Source organism: Podarcis pityusensis, assembly GCF_964106645.2.
Source record: "Podarcis pityusensis genome assembly, chromosome: 17".
NCBI classification, from domain to species: domain Eukaryota; kingdom Metazoa; phylum Chordata; class Lepidosauria; order Squamata; family Lacertidae; genus Podarcis; species Podarcis pityusensis.
Window position 1 is genome coordinate 22268419 of NC_138042.1, and position 8219 is coordinate 22276637.

The following is an 8219-nucleotide window of genomic DNA, read 5'->3' on the forward strand; positions in this document are numbered from 1 at the left end:
GAGGAGGCGGAGCGAGCATTTGAGGAACTAAAAAGGGCCTTCGCCTCGGAACAACAACTCCTGCATGTGGATTTACAAAAACCGATGAGAGTGGAAACTGACGCATCAGACAGAGCGATTGGGGCGGTGCTTCTGCAGCCAGGGAAGGAGGAGTCAGAGTGGAGACCGTGTGCCTTTTTTTCGCGAAAGCTGAACAAATCCGAGAGGAACTACACGGTGTATGACCGAGAACTACTAGCCATTCATGAGGCGTTCCGGAGATGGAGGCACCTGCTAATTGGCGCACAACATAAGGTGCAAGTGTGCACTGACCACAAGAACCTAGAGTATTGGAGGACGGCACGAGTGCTCAACCAACGGCAAGTGAGATGGGCCCAGGAGTTCTCCAAATTTAACTTTGAGATTTGTTACGTGCCAGGCCCAGAGAACATTAGGGCGGACGCTCTCTCACGCAAACCGGAATATTTGGAGGAGGAGGGAGCACCCGAAGAGAGACATGTCATTCCAGAGGACCGCTGGGTGTGTGGGGCGGCATTGGTGGGACAAAGAGAACTGGTAGAGGAAACAGAGAATGATGAATACGCCCAGAATAAGCTCAGAGGTCTTAGGGGTGAGGGAGAGGAACCAGGGGGTTTCGAGGAAAGAAATGGAGCTTTGTATTACAAAGGGGCACTGTATATCCCTGAAGGAGACTTAAGGGGGAGGGTACTCAAGCAGTTGCACGACAGCCCCACGGCGGGGCATTTTGGACAACACAAAACCATGTGGTTGGTCACCAGGGAATTTTGGTGGCCTAAGGTGAGGGAAGATGTACGGGAGTATGTAAGAGGGTGTGAGCAATGCCAGCGAGCCAAAGGGGAGAGGCGGGCACCGGCGGGGCTATTAGAACCCTTACCAACCCCAGAACGACCTTGGGAGGCAGTGTCGATAGATTTTATGACTGATCTGCCGAAGTCCAAGGGGAAAACAGCCATCATGGTGGTGGTAGACCTACTAACAAAGATGTGCCACTTTGTAGCCTGCTCGCATGCAGTCACGGCGGAAGAGACAGCGAAGTTATTTGTAGAACACATTTTTAGGTTGCACGGGGTGCCATTGAGGGTGGTCTCAGACCGAGGAAAACAATTTACTTCCAGGTTCTGGAGGAAGCTCATGAGCTTACTGCAGGTGGAGGTCAACTTTTCGACTGCCCGGCACCCTGAAACCAACGGGCAGGCGGAAAGAGCAAACGGGGTCCTCCAGCAATACCTGAGGTGTTATGTCAATGACAGAGAGAATGACTGGGTAGAAAAGTTGGCGCTGGCGGAATTTGCCTACAACAATGCCGAGAATGTGTCCACAGGGATGAGCCCCTTCTTGGCTAATTATGGGTGTCATCCCAGGGCTTTCCCAGGGGGAGAAGGGGAGAGATGGGGTGTCCCGGCAGCCGAGCATTTTGTAGAAGAAATGGAAGCAATCCATCGTCAGCTCCAACTCAACTTAGAAAGGGCGAAGGAAGAATACAAGAGGCAGGCAGACAAGAACCGAAGGGAAGGTGAAACCATAAGGGTGGGAGATAGGGTGTGGCTGTCAACCCAAGGGTTGCCGTTCAAAGGAGGTTGTAAGAAATTAAGACCCAGGAGATTGGGTCCCTTTGAGGTCATTCAACAGGTCAACCCAGTGGCTTTCAGGCTCCGGTTACCCAACCACATGAAACTGCACCCAGTATTTCACAGGTCGTTACTGTCACCGTATGAGGGGGGACGAGAAGGGATGGCCACTCGGGGACCGGTCATAGAAGAAAGGGAATGCAGCAGCCATGTGGCAGAAATCCTCGACGCCAGATGGAAGGGGGATCAGGTGGAGTATTTGGTAGCGTGGGAAGGAGAACCGGAGTCAGAAAACACTTGGGTAATGGCAGAAGATATCAATGACGAGGTATTGATAGAAACGTTCCATCAAAGGTTCCCAAGGAAACCTCAGCCTGTGGAGAGGTTCCGGAGGGAATACTTTGGGACCACCGATGAGGAGGAGGAGTTGGAAGGATTCTCGGAATCGGAAGGGGAAGGGGAGATGGACTCTGAGGAGGAGGAGTACTTCGAGACCAGGAACCGCAACAGGTGGAGAGAAGTGTTCGGGACATCGGAAGATGAAGGAAGTTCATTCCGGGGTTTTGCCTCCTCACCGCCCGTAGAGGAGGGGGCGAGAGGGGATGAAGGGGGCCCTGGAGGGGAGGTGGATGTCAGGGAACTGCCATCGGAAGGAAGGGAAGTGAAAGGGCTCACACAGGTTGGGAGAGACTCAGCAGCTGAAGAGGGAACCAGTAGGGGGAGAGGAGCTGGGCTGAGGGAAAGGGAGCTGGAGGGATGGCTCAGAGACACTTCCAGCGAAAACAGTGGGGAGGTTTCAGGACCTCCTGTAGGGACACCCACTCCTCGCCGGAAACTGTCACGCAGAGAGTCCAGAAGACGTGTTTCCGTTAAGGAGCTTTTATGTTGGAAGCGATTCCGAAAGCAACCACTGTCGGAATCTGCCAGCGACTGACGGAGCCATGTTTAAGGGGCTCCGTTACAGACAGAGGTTTGCAAACTTGACCAAACTCTGAGGGACTAGGATTTTACACACAAGCAGCTCATCGTCCCATCACAATTTATTTTGATAAAACTGAATTATTTGCAGCTTTTATCACGAATACTTGCCACAATACATCAAACTTATTTAATAGCAGCTGCAATTTGTGGAATTGCACTTCTAGTTAACAGTGGCCGACAACTGAAAAATTCACTGCAATTTGATAAATGATAGCATTAATAGAAGTGGTTCTTTAAATTTTTAATAGGCCAATTGCTTAACTTAACTAGGGCCAAATGCTCAGCTGAACTTCAATTCATACATCTTAGTATAAACTGGAGAACCCAGTTTCATCCACAACACAGTAGTTTGCCGGTTAAAACATGTTGACTTGGTAATGTATCTAAAAATACTAGCATTGCACTTTATAATGTTGTCTCAGGTCACCATATACAAATACACTACATATTACATATACTGTTATGGTATCAAAGCCGCTATTACTACAAAACTCATATAAAGTACTTCATATACCAAGGCTGCAATCCTATGCATGCTTACTTGAGAATCAGTCCCATTGAACTGACAATGATCTTTTAGTAGATCTATAAGATTAAGCTGCACAAGTTCTGTTCTTAGAATTTCAAAAATAATTATTATATTGTGCTAATCCAAAACTTTACTACTGAGATACCCATTATGAGCAAGACTTTCCTTTATCTTCTTGATTTTGGGTGTGCTCACTTTATATAGAAAAACACCCTGAAATTTACATTACAAACCCAGAAAGGTTTAGAGCCTTGCCAAACGATGCAATTATTCCTTCAGTTTAATTTTGCCTAAAACAAACAGTTCTTCATCAACTTCAACAAAGATCCTACCAGAAAACCTCATGCTGATGAAAGAAAACCAGGAAAACTTTCAAAAATAAAAATGCATTTTATGCTTTACTTTTTTTAAAAAAGCAAAAAGCATCTGTTTGTTGGGAGGGAGCCAAATGTAAAATGGATTGAAAGACCTCTAAGGTATATGAATTATCTACTAGTTCTTGGAGGTAAAAAATTATCAGCTTAAGTACTTTACAAAATTTGTCACTCCAACAATAACTATTGGGGTGGGGTGGGGGTGCAGAAGATGGCTGGAATGAACTCAGTGAAACCTTACATTGTTAACCGGCTCCAACAGCTGATACTCTTAACATCTCTGTTTATGCTACGTTTTCATGGAGTTGATTTGACAAATTACATTCTTTTGCTCCAAAAAAAAAAAAAAAAAAAAAAAATCCTCACGGCTTATCCTAAACAGATTAGTCGATTTTCATGACACATACTAAACATAAAACTTTTTAAAATGCAATGCCCGTGGACGACAAATAATAAGAATCTAACTTACTGAATATTTTCAATAATTTTCAAGAGTACGCCTGAAACTATTAGAATGCTTTGTGCTCGAGTCATTAGTAGTTATGTTAGGATGTTTGCTTGTTTTTAACTTGGGAAGAAAGTTATTAAAAGGTACACCTAGTTATAAGAAATAGCTAGACATTCTGTATTTAACAATATGTTTCATATGCCATTTTTACATGAGCATCATGCTTGTTTGCTTTTTGCTTATTCAGAACACCCACAGGTTACACAAAATGAATTGGTGGGTCATCGCTGTACCTTATTATTCTTACGAATTAGGCCAAACTTATTGAATTCAGGATCCTCTTTTATTTAATAGAATAAATGAGTGCTACTAACACAACAACAGTAAGTACAGAATACTATTTTTCTCCACTAACTGCAACTGTAAGCAAGAACTGGTAGACAGTACTTTATTAGAAGTCCTATAGTAAGCACACGTTAGAGAAATTAATCATTCATTCCCTGTAGACTGCTTATGTATTTCATCAGGCCATTATCTGATCTGAATAACAAGAACAATTGCATAATGAAATGCATTACTGCTGACACCAGCAACTTTATTCTATCCTCTTAAAAAATGCAAGTACCTTTACAGCACAAAAGGGGAAGAAGGTTTTACCCCCATAATTCCTCTGTGCCCTAATGCACTGGCCCACAACAGTTTCTTGTTCACCTGTATTTTATACTATCAAAACGTAATTGCATGATATTAAACACAATATGCACAAGTATACATTTCAGGAAAATTATATCAAGCCATTCCAGTGATATAAATATAATTTTCAAAGACAGGGTTCAGCATTCCCATCATATGTGTGCTCATTCAAAGAACATGCCAAAAAAAGAAGAAAAAGTTTCCAGAAAATGCTTCAAAAAATGATAATGCATCCTAGTCTCAAACAACAATAGTCAGCACTGCTGTGCTAAACAATATTCTGCAAAACTAGCAAACAAATCCCTTGGCTTGGCTGAATACATTAATGTGTTGCGAACCACTTTTATTAATAAGCCAACCGAACCTGACCATCTCGTGTAGTCTCAATACAATTCCTGACAAGACACCTATTTTTTGCAAGAAAAGCTCTCTTACATTCAGTTGTTTCATGTTTCAAAGACCATTAAATAACCTTTAGATGGCCACAAATGCTGCTGTTTAAAACTATTCTAATCCAGCTACCATGAAGCCAACATTAATTCATTCTTCCTAGAACTAGCAGTCTACGCTCTCCTAGTACTCCCATCATTATCTTTTTGGTAACTGTAAGCAATTCTGACTTAACTGTACATGCCAAGCAATACTTTGTGCTAGTATTAATATCTTAAGCCAGTTTTGCCTAATTGGCCTTAGCACAGTGCATATTACAAATCTGATCAGAAGTGCTAGTGAGAAAACTGGTATTGCAAGAAATAAAACTTTCATGTTTCAGTACAGCCATTGGCAGTAGTATAAGGAGGAAACTTTCAAAATCAACCATTAATGGTCACACTTGAACTTGGGAGCAATGCATGTTCAATATAGTTTGTCTAGGGTATTGGAACTCTGAAAATAGTGAATCCTCAATACCTTGGGAATATTAAAACAATGAAAGCATTACTCATTAAATAATTTTTGCTGCCACATCATCTTTCATGAGACAGGTAGTTTCTATTTTAGAAAAAAAGAGAGTTTAATTCATGACTGTAGATATTGCGATCCGCAGCATGTGCCATTTTTTTTTGCCTAGGAGCTCAAAATTATTCTAATCAAAATCCATTTGGCAATAACAAACAATGCTGAGATGTTATTGATTCAACCTAGTACATTCAGAACTGACTCAACTCTATTTCCACTGACAAAGGTTTTATTAAATATTTGAAAACAGTCTCTCTCTCTCTCTCTCTCTCTCTCTCTATATATATGTTCGTGTGTACACACACTTTTTTTGGATTGGCTATGTTCACTGCTCATTATTTTGTCCAGTTGCAATCAGTTAATCCTCAGATCCCCTTCAGGTGGTCAACAAAACCCAAACCAAACCAGCTACAATCCGTCTGTCTGACCCAAGTGGAATAAGGCTCTTAAAACTTTTTTTTTTAATGCAGAGATGTTTCTTAGGCTCCAAGATGGTACCCCTTGTGTCAGGCAAAGCTCTTACTTCCTTGTCATTAACTAACCTCAATCACACAGCCTCCATGGCCTTGTCCAAATTCATTCTCCCACAGGACACACAGATTCTCAGCACAAAATAACACTGCATCTGGAGCCTAAGTTGTGTCCTGCGTGTGCCACTTTCAAATCAAAACACTGTTTTGATGTAGGCAATGCTTAACATTTACAAATCTGTCTCAAAAGGCAAGGGTAGCCAAGAACGGGGCTAAGGTAAAGACAAACTGTATCCAAGCAAGTAAACCACAAGACTATATTGCTACCATGTATTGGTACTTGAAGACTTAACTGACACCTAGTGCTACCTTTCCATTTAAAATCCTCTAGGTGTCTACGGAAGAGCATCTCTTTGTTGGAAAACGGGGGGGGGGGGGGAGGGCTGGTTCAGATGAATGTTCCTATATGTCCTAACTCGGGACGTAACATCTCCAGCAAAAGCAACAGCATTGCTCCTGCAACTCTTCTGGCGTTTGAGCTTCACGATATAGAAAAAGGAGGAATAAAAAAAGCTCAATGCACTCTTTCCCCCCCACCCCCCACCCCATGCACACTACCAATGGTCGCCGCCGCCGCCCCTAAGTTACATGACTCGCGATGTTGTATATGTACAGCATCGCATCTGCTTACGGGGCAGACGGGATGAAAGAGACAAAACACAAAATAAAGAGTGTAGGAGGAAAGAAAACCGACTTACTAAATGCAGCCAGCTCGGACCTCTCCGGAAAATCTTAAGGAGTCTTTCCTTTCCGCTCCTGCCGGTCACCTTACGAGCAGAGCTCCTATTCCACAAAGGCCACGAATGAACTGCAAAGACAACCACATGTCACACGCCCAGCAGGTTTGTTTTGGTGCCGAGAGAAGATTGCGGGTGCGAGGAGGGCTGGGTGCGGGGGAGGGAGGGGGAGAAGAGCGCGAGAGGGAGGAGGGGCGAGAGGCGGGCGGGCGGGCGCTTCAAGTGCTCTCCTTCCCCCCTCCCTCTCTCCTCGCAATTGCGAAGCGGGTGCCGTTCTCCCACCCCTCAATAAATAACTCAGGAGAGGGTCTCGCGCGCGCCGTGCCCAATTCGCCGCTCTGCCAGGGCGCGAAGAAGAAGACGAAGACGGTACCTGCAACTCTCCCCTCGCGCTGAGGCTGCCAAAGAAGAGGAGGAGTGTGGTGGCGAGGAGAAAGATTTCTCTTTTTTTAAAAAGAAAGAAGAAGGGGGCAAAATAAATAAATAAAAGGCGAGGGACGGCGAGAGGAGGAATGTGTGTTTGTGTGTGCGCGCGCGAGCGAGCGCGGAGGCTGGGAAGTCAGGAGCTCCTTGGCAGAAGCGGAGCAAACGGATAGCGGGGAGTCGACGCCGGTGCTGTGGAAGAGCAGCCCTCCGAAGAAACCCACTCAGGGCGCGGGGAGAGAGAGGCAACCGGCGCACTCCTCCCGCCGGCGAGAGGGAAAGGCGGCGGCGGCGGCGGCAGCGACGCACACACAAAAAGCGTTCCCTTCCTTACACGCGCAAAGACGAGCTCGTCTCTTTCCCTCGCTAGGGCTCATCCCCAACGCCGCCGCTACCAGCAGCAGCTCGAAGCCTCTCTCCTCACACTCACCTGCATTTCCTTAACGAGCCACTTGATGGCTGGCAGCGGCTCGAGGCGAGGCGCTTTCTTTCTCTCGCGCTCGCCGGTGCCTGCCTATACTCGGCCAAAAGCCGCAGGGGAAAGGAAGAGGGGGGCGCTCTGAGGTGCGGAAGGAAAGACCGCCCAGGGAGCGGAAAAAAATATCGTCTCGAGACGGTTGTTGGCGCTTTACAAACCAAGAAAGGGGTGGGGGGGGGAGAGAGAAGAGGGGTGGCGGCAGGTTGAAGGTGTCGGAATGCTTTCTGGGGGGGGGGGGACACGTGTAACACAAAGGCGGTCTCTCTGGAAAGTGACCCTCCTTTTCTCACGCTTGTCACTTCAGGCGCCACTTTATTCCGCGCTCCTCTCAGTCCTGACAAGAAGCAGCTCCACCTCTCCCTTTTGTGACCCCCTCATATAAGACCCGCGATTTGGCTGGGGGGGGGGGAGGTTGTCTCTCCCCCCTCCTGCGAAAAGACAAGCATACATCTTCATGAACTTTCTGCCTCGCGCCTCTTC

General features: G+C 45.8%; 1 long non-coding RNA gene across 3 annotated transcripts in view; it reads right to left on the reverse strand.

The window, feature by feature from the left end:
- The window catches only part of LOC308466799, a 312020-nt gene extending 304200 nt beyond the window's left edge, over positions 1-7820 (reverse strand). The window contains exons 1-2 of one of the 3 annotated variants that reach the window (XR_013980952.1): positions 7692-7820; positions 6800-6909 (exon numbers count right to left, since the gene is read on the reverse strand). This is a non-coding gene — a long non-coding RNA (uncharacterized lncRNA). Of the gene's footprint in view, positions 1-6799; positions 7012-7211; positions 7614-7691 lie in introns of those variants that run through there. The other 2 variants (XR_013980953.1, XR_013980954.1) reach the window with 2 other exon arrangements.
- Positions 7821-8219: the final 399 nt, after the last annotated feature.